Raw genomic sequence first — 14,083 nt, forward strand, 5'->3', positions numbered from 1 at the left:
TTCTCAGTGTAGAGGGGCAGATACAACATACACTTAGGTAAGTATGGTACTGAAAAAAACACCCAGCATACAGGTCAAGAGAAGTGGTACTGTGGAGAGTCAATGCATACAGAATAAGAACAGATACTGAGAATTATGCCCAGTATACCCAGTCACTAAAATGACCATAGTATCGTTTAATTAAATATAAAATCTATCAGTTTCCAAGCCTGAAATGTGGCAGCTGGTATGAGGTGTGTGATGTCACAGTGAGCTGCAAATCGGTTCAAACCGGACTTCAGTTGTTTGAAAACATTACTGTATTGGGAGCTGACCGAGTGACATTGTCAGATTGTGTCTCCTGTGATTATCACGTTTTTTATTCAAATATTTTGCTATCGTACTATTATTGTATATATTGCTATTATTATTATCTCTATTAAACATTTTTATTTTTTTAAGGTACACCGGCATCAGTCACCACCACCATGCCATCATGACATCGGTCCCGTGGAAAACAATCCCGTCAGGAAGGCGGTGAGGCTCAAATTGCTCACAGAACAACTTCGGAGGAGACAGGAGGAGGCAGAAAGCCGCTCTCCCCCGAAGACAGGTATGCTGGACAACACCCACCATAGTGTAACACCCTTCTTTCCAGGTGCCCTGAAAACATCTTGGTGTTATGCATACCAGTATCTATATTTTTTGTTATTTTCTGCTAAAAGTAGAAAATGCTTAGAAAAAAATATACTTCAGACCATTACTACTGAAAAGGAGTCGCTTCATCCTGATTGAGCCACCACCTCTCAGGTGAGCGCTCAATACCATTACTACCCTAAAGGAGTTGCTTTATCCTGATTGAACCACCACCTCTCAGGTGAGCACTCCAGACCACTACTACCGAAAAGGAGTCGATTCGTAGGGCGGCACAGTGGTGTAGTGGTTAGCACTCTCACCTAGCAGTAAGAAGGGTCGCTGGTTCAAATCCCAACCACAACACTACCTGCCTGGAGTTTGCATGTTCTTCCTGTGCCTGCGTGGGTTTCCTCTGGGTACTCCAGTTTCCTCCCACACTCCAAAAACATGCAGGTAGGTTAATTGGCTTCTGTCCAAAATTGGCCCTAGTATATGAATATGAACCTTAGATTGTGGGCTCCTTGAGGGTAGGGACCAATGTGAGTGTGCAATGTACAGGGATAGGGGTAGACACTCACTCAGGTTGAACTGGATGGACTGGTGTCTTTATTCAACCTTACTAACTATGAAACTATGATTCATCCTGATTGAATCAACACCTCTCAGGTGAGAACTCCAGACCATTACTACCGAAAAGGAGTCGCTTTATCCTGATTGAACCACCATCTCTCAGGTGAGCACTCCAGAGCATTACTCCAGAAAAGGAGTCGCTGAGCGATCGGCAGTGTTTGATTGGTTGGTTCTCAGTGTAGAGGCGCAGAGGGGCCGATACAACATCCACCTAGGTAAGTATGGTACTGAAAAAAACACCCAGCGTACAGGACAAGAGAAGTGGTACTGTGGAGAGTCCATGCATACAGAATAGGAACAGATACTGAGAATTATGCTCAGTATACCCAGTCACTAAAATGACCATAGTATTGTTTAATTAAATATAAAATCTATCAGTTTCCAAGCCAGAAATGTGGCGGCTGGTATGAGGTGTGTGATGTCACAGTGAGCTGCAAATCGGTTCAAAACGGACTTCAGTTGTTTGAAAACATTACTGTATTGGGAGCTGATCGAATCACATTGTCAGACTGTCTCCTGCGATTATCAGTGTTTTTTATTAAAATATTTTGCTATCGTACTATTATTGTATATATTGCTATTATTATTATCTCTATTAAACATTTTTATTTTTTTCAGGTACACCGGCATCAGTCACCACCACCATGCCATCATGACGTCGGTCCCGTGGAAGACAATCCCGTCAGGAAGGCGGTGAGGCTCAAATTGCTCACAGAACAACTTCGGAGGAGACAGGAGGAGGCAGAAAACCGGAGCCGCTCTCCCCCGAAGACAGGTATGCTGGACAACACCCACCATAGTGTAACACCCTTCTTTCCAGGTGCCCTGAAAACATCATGGGGTATCCATACCAGTATCTATATTTTTTGTTATTTTCTGCTAAAAGTAGAAAATGCTTAGAAAAAAATATACTTCAGACCATTACTACTGAAAAGGAGTCGCTTCATCCTGATTGAGCCACCACCTCTCAGGTGAGCGCTCCAGACCATTACTACCCTAAAGGAGTCGCTTCATCCTGATTGAATCACCACCTCTCAGATGAGCACTCTTGACCACTACTTCTGAAAAGGAGTCGCTTTATCCTGATTGAACCACCACCTCTCAGGTGAGCACTCCAGACCATTACTACCGAAAAGGAGTCGCTTTATCCTGATTGAACCACCATCCCTCAGGTTAGCACTCCAAAGCATTACTCCAGAAAAGAAGTCGCTGAGCGATCGGCAGTGTTTGATCGGTTGGTTCTCAGTGTAGAGGTGCCGAGGGGCAGATACAACATCCACCTAGGTAAGTATGGTACTGAAAAAAACACCCAGCGTACAGGACAAGAGAAGTGGTACTGTGGAGAGTCCATGCATACAGAATAGGAACAGATACTGAGAATTGTGCTCAGTATATCCAGTCACTAAAATGACCAAAGTATCGTTTAATTAAATATAAAATCTATCAATTTCAAAGCCTGAAATGTGGCAGCTAGTATGAGGTGTCTGATGTCACAGTGAGCTGCAAATCGGTTCAAACGGATTCAGTTGTTTGAAAACATTATTGTATTGGGAGCTGACCGAATCACATTGTCAGACTGTGTCTCCTGCGATTATCAGTGTTTTTTATTAAAAATTTTTGCTATCGTATTATTATTGTATATATTGCTATTATTATTATCTCTATTAAACATTTTTATTTTTTTCAGGTACACCGGGATCAGTCACCACCACCATGCCATCATGACGTCGGTCCCGTGGAAGACAATCCCGTCAGGAAGGCGGTGAGGCTCAAATTGCTCACAGAACAACTTCGGAGGAGACAGGAGGAGGCAGAAAACCGGAGCCGCTCTCCCCCAAAGACAGGTATGCCGGACAACACCCACCATAGTGTAACACCCTTCTTTCCAGGTGCCCTGAAAACATCATGGGGTATGCATACCAGTATCTAAATTTTTTGTTATTTTCTGCTAAAAGTAGAAAATGCTTAGAAAAAAATATACTTCAGACCATTACTACTGAGAAGGAGTCGCTTCATCCTGATTGAGCCACCACCTCTCAGGTGAGCACTCCAGACCATTACTACCCTAAAGGAGTTGCTTTATCCTGATTGAACCACCACCTCTTAGGTGAGCACTCCACACCACTACTACCGAAATGGAGTCGCTTCATCCTGATTGAATCACCACCTCTCAGGTGAGCACTTCAGACCACTACTTCCAAAAAGGAGTCGCTTTATCCTGATTGAACCACCACCTCTCAGGTGAGCACTCCAGACCATTACTACCGAAAAGGAGTCGCTTTACCCTGATTGAACCACCATCTCTCAGGTGAGCACTCCAGAGCATTACTCCAGAAAAGGAGTCGCTGAGCGATCGGCAATGTTTGATCAATTGGTTCTCAGTGTCGAGGTGCCCAGGGGCAGATACAACATCCACCTAGGTAAGTATGGTACTGAAAAAAACACCCAGCATATAGGTCAAGAGAAGTGGTACTGTGGAGAGTCCATGCATACAGAATAAGAACAGATACTGAGAATTATGCCCAGTATACCCAGTCACTAAAATGACCATAGTATCGTTTAATTAAATATAAAATCTATCAGTTTCCAAGCCTGAAATGTGGCAGCTGGTATGAGGTGTCTGATGTCACAGTGAGCTGCAAATCGGTTCAAACGGATTCAGTTGTTTGAAAACATTATTGTATTGGGAGCTGACCGAATCACATTGTCAGACTGTGTCTCCTGCGATTATCAGTGTTTTTTATTAAACATTTTTGCTATTGTATTATTATTGTATATATTGCTATTATTATTATCTCTATTAAACATTTTTATTTTTTTCAGGTACACCGGCATCAGTCACCACCACCATGCCATCATGACGTCGGTCCCGTGGAAGACAATCCCGTCAGGAAGGCGGTGAGGCTCAAATTGCTCACAGAACAACTTCGGAGGAGACAGGAGGAGGCAGAAAACCGGAGCCGCTCTCCCCCGAAGACAGGTATGCTGAACAACACCCACCATAGTGTAACACCCTTCTTTCCAGGTGCCCTGAAAACATCATGGGGTATGCATACCAGTATCTATATTTTTTGTTATTTTCTGCTAAAAGTAGAAAATGCTTAGAAAAAAATATACTTCAGACCATTACTACTGAGAAGGAGTCGCTTCATCCTGATTGAGCCACCACCTCTCAGGTGAGCACTCCAGATCATTACTACCCTAAAGGAGTTGCTTTATCCTGATTGAACCACCACCTCTTAGGTGAGCACTCCACACCACTACTACCGAAAAGGAGTTGCTTCATCACGATTGAATTACCACCTCCCAGGTGAGCACTCCAGACCACTACTTCTGAAAAGGAGTCGCTTTATCCTGATTGAACCACCACCTCTCAGATGAGCACTCCAGACCATTACTACCGAAAAGGAGTCGCTTTATCCTGATTGAACCACCATCTCTCAGGTGAGCACTCCAGAGCATTACTCCGGAAAAGGAGTCGCTGAGCGATCGGCAGTGTTTCATCGATTGGTTCTCAGTGTAGAGGCGCCGAGGGGCAGATACAACATCCACCTAGGTAAGTATGGTACTGAAAAAAACACCCAGCATACAGGACAAGAGAAGTGGTACTGTGGAGAGTCCATGCATACAGAATAGGAACAGACACTGAGAATTATGCCCAGTATACCCAGTCACTAAAAATGACCATAGTATCTTTTAATTAGATATAAAATCTTCAGTTTCCAAGCCTGAAATGTGGCAGCTGGTATGAGGTGTGTGATGTCACAGTGAGCTGCAAATCAGTTCAAACCGGACTTCAGTTGTTTGAAAACATTACTGTATTGGGAGCTGACCGAATTACATTGTCAGACTGTGTCTCCTGCGATTATCAGTGTTTTTTATTAAAATATTTTGCTATCGTACTATTATTGTATATATTGCTATTATTATTATCTCTATTAAATATTTTTATTTTTTTCAGGTACACCGGCATCAGTCACCACCACCATGCCATCATGACGTCGGTCCCGTGGAAGACAATCCCGTCAGGAAGGCGGTGAGGCTCAAATTGCTCACAGAACAACTTCGGAGGAGACAGGAGGAGGCAGAAAACCGGAGCCGCTCTCCCCCAAAGACAGGTATGCTGGACAACACCCACCATAGTGTAACACCCTTCTTTCCAGGTGCCCTGAAAACATTGTGGGGTATGCATACCAGTATCTACATTTTTTGTTATTTTCTGCTAAAAGTAGAAAATGCTTAGAAAAAAATATACTTCAGACCATTACTACTGAGAAGGAGTCGCTTCATCCTGATTGAGCCACCACCTCTCAGGTGAGCACTCCAGACCATTACTACCCTAAAGGAGTTGCTTTATCCTGATTGAACCACCACCTCTCAGGTGAGCACTCCAGACCACTACTACCGAAAAGGAGTCGCTTCATCCTGATTGAATCACCACCTCTCAGATGAGCACTCTTGACCACTACTTCCGAACAGGAGTCGCTTTATCCTGATTGAACCACCACCTCTCAGGGGAGCACTCCAGACCATTACTACCGAAAAGGAGTCGCTTTATCCTGATTGAACCACCATCTCTCAGGTGAGCACTCCAGAGCATTACTCCAGAAAAGAAGTCGCTGAGTGATCGGCAGTGTTTGATCGATTGGTTCTCAGTGTAGAGGCGCCGAGGGGCAGATACAACATCCACCTAGGTAAGTATGGTACTGAAAAAAACACCCAGCATATAGGTCAAGAGAAGTGGTACTGTGGAGAGTCCATGCATACAGAATAAGAACAGATACTGAGAATTATGCCCAGTATACCCAGTCACTAAAATGACCATAGTATCGTTTAATTAAATATAAAATCTATCAGTTTCCAAGCCTGAAATGTGGCGGCTGGTATGAGGTGTGTGATGTCACAGTGAGCTGCAAATCGGTTCAAACCGGACTTCAGTTGTTTGAAAACATTACTGTATTGGGAGCTGACCGAATCACATTGTCAGACTGTGTCTCCTGCGATTATCAGTGTTTTTTATTAAAATATTTTGCTATCGTACTATTATTGTATATATTGCTATTATTATTATCTCTATTAAACATTTTTATTTTTTTCAGGTACACCGGCATCAGTCACCACCACCATGCCATCATGACATCGGTCCCGTGGAAGACAATCCCGTCAGGAAGGCGGTGAGGCTCAAATTGCTCACAGAACAACTTCGGAGGAGACAGGAGGAGGCAGAAAACCGGAGCCGCTCTCCCCCGAAGACAGGTATGCTGGACAACACCCACCATAGTGTAACACCCTTCTTTCCAGATGCCCTGAAAACATCATGGGGTATGCATACCAGTATCTATATTTTTTGTTATTTTCTGCTAAAAGTAGAAAATGCTTAGAAAAAAATATACTTCAGACCATTACTAGTGAAAAGGAGTCGCTTCATCCTGATTGAGCCACCACCTCTCAGGTGAGCGCTCCAGACCATTACTACCCTAAAGGAGTTGCTTTATCCTGATTGAACCACCACCTCTCAGGTGAGCACTCCAGACCACTACTACCGAAAAGGAGTCGCTTCATCCTGATTGGACCACCACCTCTCAGGTGAGCACTCCAGACCATTACTACCGAAAAGGAGTCGCTTTATCCTGATTGAACCACCATCTCTCAGGTGAGCACTCCAGAGCATTACTCCAGAAAAGGAGTCGCTGAGTGATCGGCAGTGTTTGATCGATTGGTTCTCAGTGTAGAGGGGCAGATACAACATACACTTAGGTAAGTATGGTACTGAAAAAAACACCCAGCATACAGGTCAAGAGAAGTGGTACTGTGGAGAGTCAATGCATACAGAATAAGAACAGATACTGAGAATTATGCCCAGTATACCCAGTCACTAAAATGACCATAGTATCGTTTAATTAAATATAAAATCTATCAGTTTCCAAGCCTGAAATGTGGCAGCTGGTATGAGGTGTGTGATGTCACAGTGAGCTGCAAATCGGTTCAAACCGGACTTCAGTTGTTTGAAAACATTACTGTATTGGGAGCTGACCGAGTGACATTGTCAGATTGTGTCTCCTGTGATTATCACGTTTTTTATTCAAATATTTTGCTATCGTACTATTATTGTATATATTGCTATTATTATTATCTCTATTAAATATTTTTATTTTTTTAAGGTACACCGGCATCAGTCACCACCACCATGCCATCATGACATCGGTCCCGTGGAAAACAATCCCGTCAGGAAGGCGGTGAGGCTCAAATTGCTCACAGAACAACTTCGGAGGAGACAGGAGGAGGCAGAAAGCCGCTCTCCCCCGAAGACAGGTATGCTGGACAACACCCACCATAGTGTAACACCCTTCTTTCCAGGTGCCCTGAAAACATCATGGGGTATGCATACCAGTATCTATATTTTTTGTTATTTTCTGCTAAAAGTAGAAAATGCTTAGAAAAAAATATACTTCAGACCATTACTACTGAAAAGGAGTCGCTTCATCCTGATTGAGCCACCACCTCTCAGTTGAGCGCTCAATACCATTACTACCCTAAAGGAGTTGCTTTATCCTGATTGAACCACCACCTCTCAGGTGAGCACTCCAGACCACTACTACCGAAAAAGGAGTCGATTCATCCTGATTGAATCACCACCTCTCAGGTGAGCACTCCAGACCACTACTTCCGAAAAGGAGTCGCTTTATCCTGATTGAACCACCACCTCTCAGGTGAGCACTCCAGACCATTACTACCGAAAAGGAGTCGCTTTATCCTGATTGAACCACCATCCCTCAGGTGAGCACTCCAGAGCATTACTCCAGAAAAGGAGTCACTGAGCGATCGGCAGTGTTTGATTGGTTGGTTCTCAGTGTAGAGGCGCCGAGGGGCCGATACAACATCCACCTAGGTAAGTATGGTACTGAAAAAAACACCCAGCGTACAGGACAAGAGAAGTGGTACTGTGGAGAGTCCATGCATACAGAATAGGAACAGATACTGAGAATTATGCTCAGTATACCCAGTCACTAAAATGACCATAGTATTGTTTAATTAAATATAAAATCTATCAGTTTCCAAGCCAGAAATATGGCGGCTGGTATGAGGTGTGTGATGTCACAGTGAGCTGCAAATCGGTTCAAAACGGACTTCAGTTGTTTGAAAACATTACTGTATTGGGAGCTGATCGAATCACATTGTCAGACTGTGTCTCCTGCGATTATCAGTGTTTTTTATTAAAAATTTTTGCTATCGTATTATTATTGTATATATTGCTATTATTATTATCTCTATTAAACATTTTTATTTTTTTCAGGTACACCGGGATCAGTCACCACCACCATGCCATCATGACGTCGGTCCCGTGGAAGACAATCCCGTCAGGAAGGCGGTGAGGCTCAAATTGCTCACAGAACAACTTCGGAGGAGACAGGAGGAGGCAGAAAACCGGAGCCGCTCTCCCCCAAAGACAGGTATGCCGGACAACACCCACCATAGTGTAACACCCTTCTTTCCAGGTGCCCTGAAAACATCATGGGGTATGCATACCAGTATCTAAATTTTTTGTTATTTTCTGCTAAAAGTAGAAAATGCTTAGAAAAAAATATACTTCAGACCATTACTACTGAGAAGGAGTCGCTTCATCCTGATTGAGCCACCACCTCTCAGGTGAGCACTCCAGACCATTACTACCCTAAAGGAGTTGCTTTATCCTGATTGAACCACCACCTCTTAGGTGAGCACTCCACACCACTACTACCGAAATGGAGTCGCTTCATCCTGATTGAATCACCACCTCTCAGGTGAGCACTTCAGACCACTACTTCCAAAAAGGAGTCGCTTTATCCTGATTGAACCACCACCTCTCAGGTGAGCACTCCAGACCATTACTACCGAAAAGGAGTCGCTTTATCCTGATTGAACCACCATCTCTCAGGTGAGCACTCCAGAGCATTACTCCAGAAAAGGAGTCGCTGAGCGATCGGCAATGTTTGATCAATTGGTTCTCAGTGTCGAGGTGCCCAGGGGCAGATACAACATCCACCTAGGTAAGTATGGTACTGAAAAAAACACCCAGCATATAGGTCAAGAGAAGTGGTACTGTGGAGAGTCCATGCATACAGAATAAGAACAGATACTGAGAATTATGCCCAGTATACCCAGTCACTAAAATGACCATAGTATCGTTTAATTAAATATAAAATCTATCAGTTTCCAAGCCTGAAATGTGGCAGCTGGTATGAGGTGTCTGATGTCACAGTGAGCTGCAAATCGGTTCAAACGGATTCAGTTGTTTGAAAACATTATTGTATTGGGAGCTGACCGAATCACATTGTCAGACTGTGTCTCCTGCGATTATCAGTGTTTTTTATTAAACATTTTTGCTATTGTATTATTATTGTATATATTGCTATTATTATTATCTCTATTAAACATTTTTATTTTTTTCAGGTACACCGGCATCAGTCACCACCACCATGCCATCATGACGTCGGTCCCGTGGAAGACAATCCCGTCAGGAAGGCGGTGAGGCTCAAATTGCTCACAGAACAACTTCGGAGGAGACAGGAGGAGGCAGAAAACCGGAGCCGCTCTCCCCCGAAGACAGGTATGCTGAACAACACCCACCATAGTGTAACACCCTTCTTTCCAGGTGCCCTGAAAACATCATGGGGTATGCATACCAGTATCTATATTTTTTGTTATTTTCTGCTAAAAGTAGAAAATGCTTAGAAAAAAATATACTTCAGACCATTACTACTGAGAAGGAGTCGCTTCATCCTGATTGAGCCACCACCTCTCAGGTGAGCACTCCAGATCATTACTACCCTAAAGGAGTTGCTTTATCCTGATTGAACCACCACCTCTTAGGTGAGCACTCCACACCACTACTACCGAAAAGGAGTTGCTTCATCACGATTGAATTACCACCTCTCAGGTGAGCACTCCAGACCACTACTTCTGAAAAGGAGTCGCTTTATCCTGATTGAACCACCACCTCTCAGATGAGCACTCCAGACCATTACTACCGAAAAGGAGTCGCTTTATCCTGATTGAACCACCATCTCTCAGGTGAGCACTCCAGAGCATTACTCCGGAAAAGGAGTCGCTGAGCGATCGGCAGTGTTTCATCGATTGGTTCTCAGTGTAGAGGCGCCGAGGGGCAGATACAACATCCACCTAGGTAAGTATGGTACTGAAAAAAACACCCAGCATACAGGACAAGAGAAGTGGTACTGTGGAGAGTCCATGCATACAGAATAGGAACAGACACTGAGAATTATGCCCAGTATACCCAGTCACTAAAAATGACCATAGTATCTTTTAATTAGATATAAAATCTTCAGTTTCCAAGCCTGAAATGTGGCAGCTGGTATGAGGTGTGTGATGTCACAGTGAGCTGCAAATCAGTTCAAACCGGACTTCAGTTGTTTGAAAACATTACTGTATTGGGAGCTGACCGAATTACATTGTCAGACTGTGTCTCCTGCGATTATCAGTGTTTTTTATTAAAATATTTTGCTATCGTACTATTATTGTATATATTGCTATTATTATTATCTCTATTAAATATTTTTATTTTTTTCAGGTACACCGGCATCAGTCACCACCACCATGCCATCATGACGTCGGTCCCGTGGAAGACAATCCCGTCAGGAAGGCGGTGAGGCTCAAATTGCTCACAGAACAACTTCGGAGGAGACAGGAGGAGGCAGAAAACTGGAGCCGCTCTCCCCCAAAGACAGGTATGCTGGACAACACCCACCATAGTGTAACACCCTTCTTTCCAGGTGCCCTGAAAACATTGTGGGGTATGCATACCAGTATCTACATTTTTTGTTATTTTCTGCTAAAAGTAGAAAATGCTTAGAAAAAAATATACTTCAGACCATTACTACTGAGAAGGAGTCGCTTCATCCTGATTGAGCCACCACCTCTCAGGTGAGCACTCCAGACCATTACTACCCTAAAGGAGTTGCTTTATCCTGATTGAACCACCACCTCTCAGGTGAGCACTCCACACCACTACTACCGAAAAGGAGTCGCTTCATCCTGATTGAATCACCACCTCTCAGATGAGCACTCTTGACCACTACTTCCGAACAGGAGTCGCTTTATCCTGATTGAACCACCACCTCTCAGGGGAGCACTCCAGACCATTACTACCGAAAAGGAGTCGCTTTATCCTGATTGAACCACCATCTCTCAGGTGAGCACTCCAGAGCATTACTCCAGAAAAGAAGTCGCTGAGTGATCGGCAGTGTTTGATCGATTGGTTCTCAGTGTAGAGGCGCCGAGGGGCAGATACAACATCCACCTAGGTAAGTATGGTACTGAAAAAAACACCCAGCATATAGGTCAAGAGAAGTGGTACTGTGGAGAGTCCATGCATACAGAATAAGAACAGATACTGAGAATTATGCCCAGTATACCCAGTCACTAAAATGACCATAGTATCGTTTAATTAAATATAAAATCTATCAGTTTCCAAGCCTGAAATGTGGCGGCTGGTATGAGGTGTGTGATGTCACAGTGAGCTGCAAATCGGTTCAAACCGGACTTCAGTTGTTTGAAAACATTACTGTATTGGGAGCTGACCGAATCACATTGTCAGACTGTGTCTCCTGCGATTATCAGTGTTTTTTATTAAAATATTTTGCTATCGTACTATTATTGTATATATTGCTATTATTATTATCTCTATTAAACATTTTTATTTTTTTCAGGTACACCGGCATCAGTCACCACCACCATGCCATCATGACATCGGTCCCGTGGAAGACAATCCCGTCAGGAAGGCGGTGAGGCTCAAATTGCTCACAGAACAACTTCGGAGGAGACAGGAGGAGGCAGAAAACCGGAGCCGCTCTCCCCCGAAGACAGGTATGCTGGACAACACCCACCATAGTGTAACACCCTTCTTTCCAGATGCCCTGAAAACATCATGGGGTATGCATACCAGTATCTATATTTTTTGTTATTTTCTGCTAAAAGTAGAAAATGCTTAGAAAAAAATATACTTCAGACCATTACTAGTGAAAAGGAGTCGCTTCATCCTGATTGAGCCACCACCTCTCAGGTGAGCGCTCCAGACCATTACTACCCTAAAGGAGTTGCTTTATCCTGATTGAACCACCACCTCTCAGGTGAGCACTCCAGACCACTACTACCGAAAAGGAGTCACTTCATCCTGATTGGACCACCACCTCTCAGGTGAGCACTCCAGACCATTACTACCGAAAAGGAGTCGCTTTATCCTGATTGAACCACCATCTCTCAGGTGAGCACTCCAGAGCATTACTCCAGAAAAGGAGTCGCTGAGTGATCGGCAGTGTTTGATCGATTGGTTCTCAGTGTAGAGGGGCAGATACAACATACACTTAGGTAAGTATGGTACTGAAAAAAACACCCAGCATACAGGTCAAGAGAAGTGGTACTGTGGAGAGTCAATGCATACAGAATAAGAACAGATACTGAGAATTATGCCCAGTATACCCAGTCACTAAAATGACCATAGTATCGTTTAATTAAATATAAAATCTATCAGTTTCCAAGCCTGAAATGTGGCAGCTGGTATGAGGTGTGTGATGTCACAGTGAGCTGCAAATCGGTTCAAACCGGACTTCAGTTGTTTGAAAACATTACTGTATTGGGAGCTGACCGAGTGACATTGTCAGATTGTGTCTCCTGTGATTATCACGTTTTTTATTCAAATATTTTGCTATCGTACTATTATTGTATATATTGCTATTATTATTATCTCTATTAAATATTTTTATTTTTTTAAGGTACACCGGCATCAGTCACCACCACCATGCCATCATGACATCGGTCCCGTGGAAAACAATCCCGTCAGGAAGGCGGTGAGGCTCAAATTGCTCACAGAACAACTTCGGAGGAGACAGGAGGAGGCAGAAAGCCGCTCTCCCCCGAAGACAGGTATGCTGGACAACACCCACCATAGTGTAACACCCTTCTTTCCAGGTGCCCTGAAAACATCATGGGGTATGCATACCAGTATCTATATTTTTTGTTATTTTCTGCTAAAAGTAGAAAATGCTTAGAAAAAAATATACTTCAGACCATTACTACTGAAAAGGAGTCGCTTCATCCTGATTGAGCCACCACCTCTCAGTTGAGCGCTCAATACCATTACTACCCTAAAGGAGTTGCTTTATCCTGATTGAACCACCACCTCTCAGGTGAGCACTCCAGACCACTACTACCGAAAAAGGAGTCGATTCATCCTGATTGAATCACCACCTCTCAGGTGAGCACTCCAGACCACTACTTCCGAAAAGGAGTCGCTTTATCCTGATTGAACCACCACCTCTCAGGTGAGCACTCCAGACCATTACTACCGAAAAGGAGTCGCTTTATCCTGATTGAACCACCATCTCTCAGGTGAGCACTCCAGAGCATTACTCCAGAAAAGGAGTCACTGAGCGATCGGCAGTGTTTGATTGGTTGGTTCTCAGTGTAGAGGCGCCGAGGGGCCGATACAACATCCACCTAGGTAAGTATGGTACTGAAAAAAACACCCAGCGTACAGGACAAGAGAAGTGGTACTGTGGAGAGTCCATGCATACAGAATAGGAACAGATACTGAGAATTATGCTCAGTATACCCAGTCACTAAAATGACCATAGTATTGTTTAATTAAATATAAAATCTATCAGTTTCCAAGCCAGAAATATGGCGGCTGGTATGAGGTGTGTGATGTCACAGTGAGCTGCAAATCGGTTCAAAACGGACTTCAGTTGTTTGAAAACATTACTGTATTGGGAGCTGATCGAATCACATTGTCAGACTGTGTCTCCTGCGATTATCAGTGTTTTTTATTAAAATATTTTGCTAT

At 43.6% G+C, this 14,083-nt stretch overlaps 1 protein-coding gene across 3 annotated transcripts in view; it reads left to right on the plus strand.

The window, feature by feature from the left end:
• Positions 1 to 445: 445 nt before the first annotated feature.
• LOC143930246 (beta-microseminoprotein-like) overlaps positions 446 to 14,083 on the plus strand; it is a 131,238-nt gene continuing 117,600 nt past the window's right edge. For 2 of the 3 annotated variants that reach the window (XM_077454390.1, XM_077454392.1), the window contains exons 1-3: positions 446 to 592; positions 7,407 to 7,557; positions 13,014 to 13,164. The gene's annotated coding sequence lies outside the window, so the exon portion shown is untranslated. Of the gene's footprint in view, positions 593 to 7,406; positions 7,558 to 11,954; positions 12,109 to 13,013; positions 13,165 to 14,083 lie in introns of those variants that run through there. The other variant, XM_077454391.1, reaches the window with a different exon arrangement.

The sequence above is a fragment of the Lithobates pipiens genome, unplaced genomic scaffold (genome assembly GCF_037356315.1).
Source record: "Lithobates pipiens isolate NorthernLeopardFrog02 unplaced genomic scaffold, aLitPip1_a1.2 Scaffold_25, whole genome shotgun sequence".
Taxonomy (NCBI): Eukaryota; Metazoa; Chordata; class Amphibia; order Anura; family Ranidae; genus Lithobates; species Lithobates pipiens.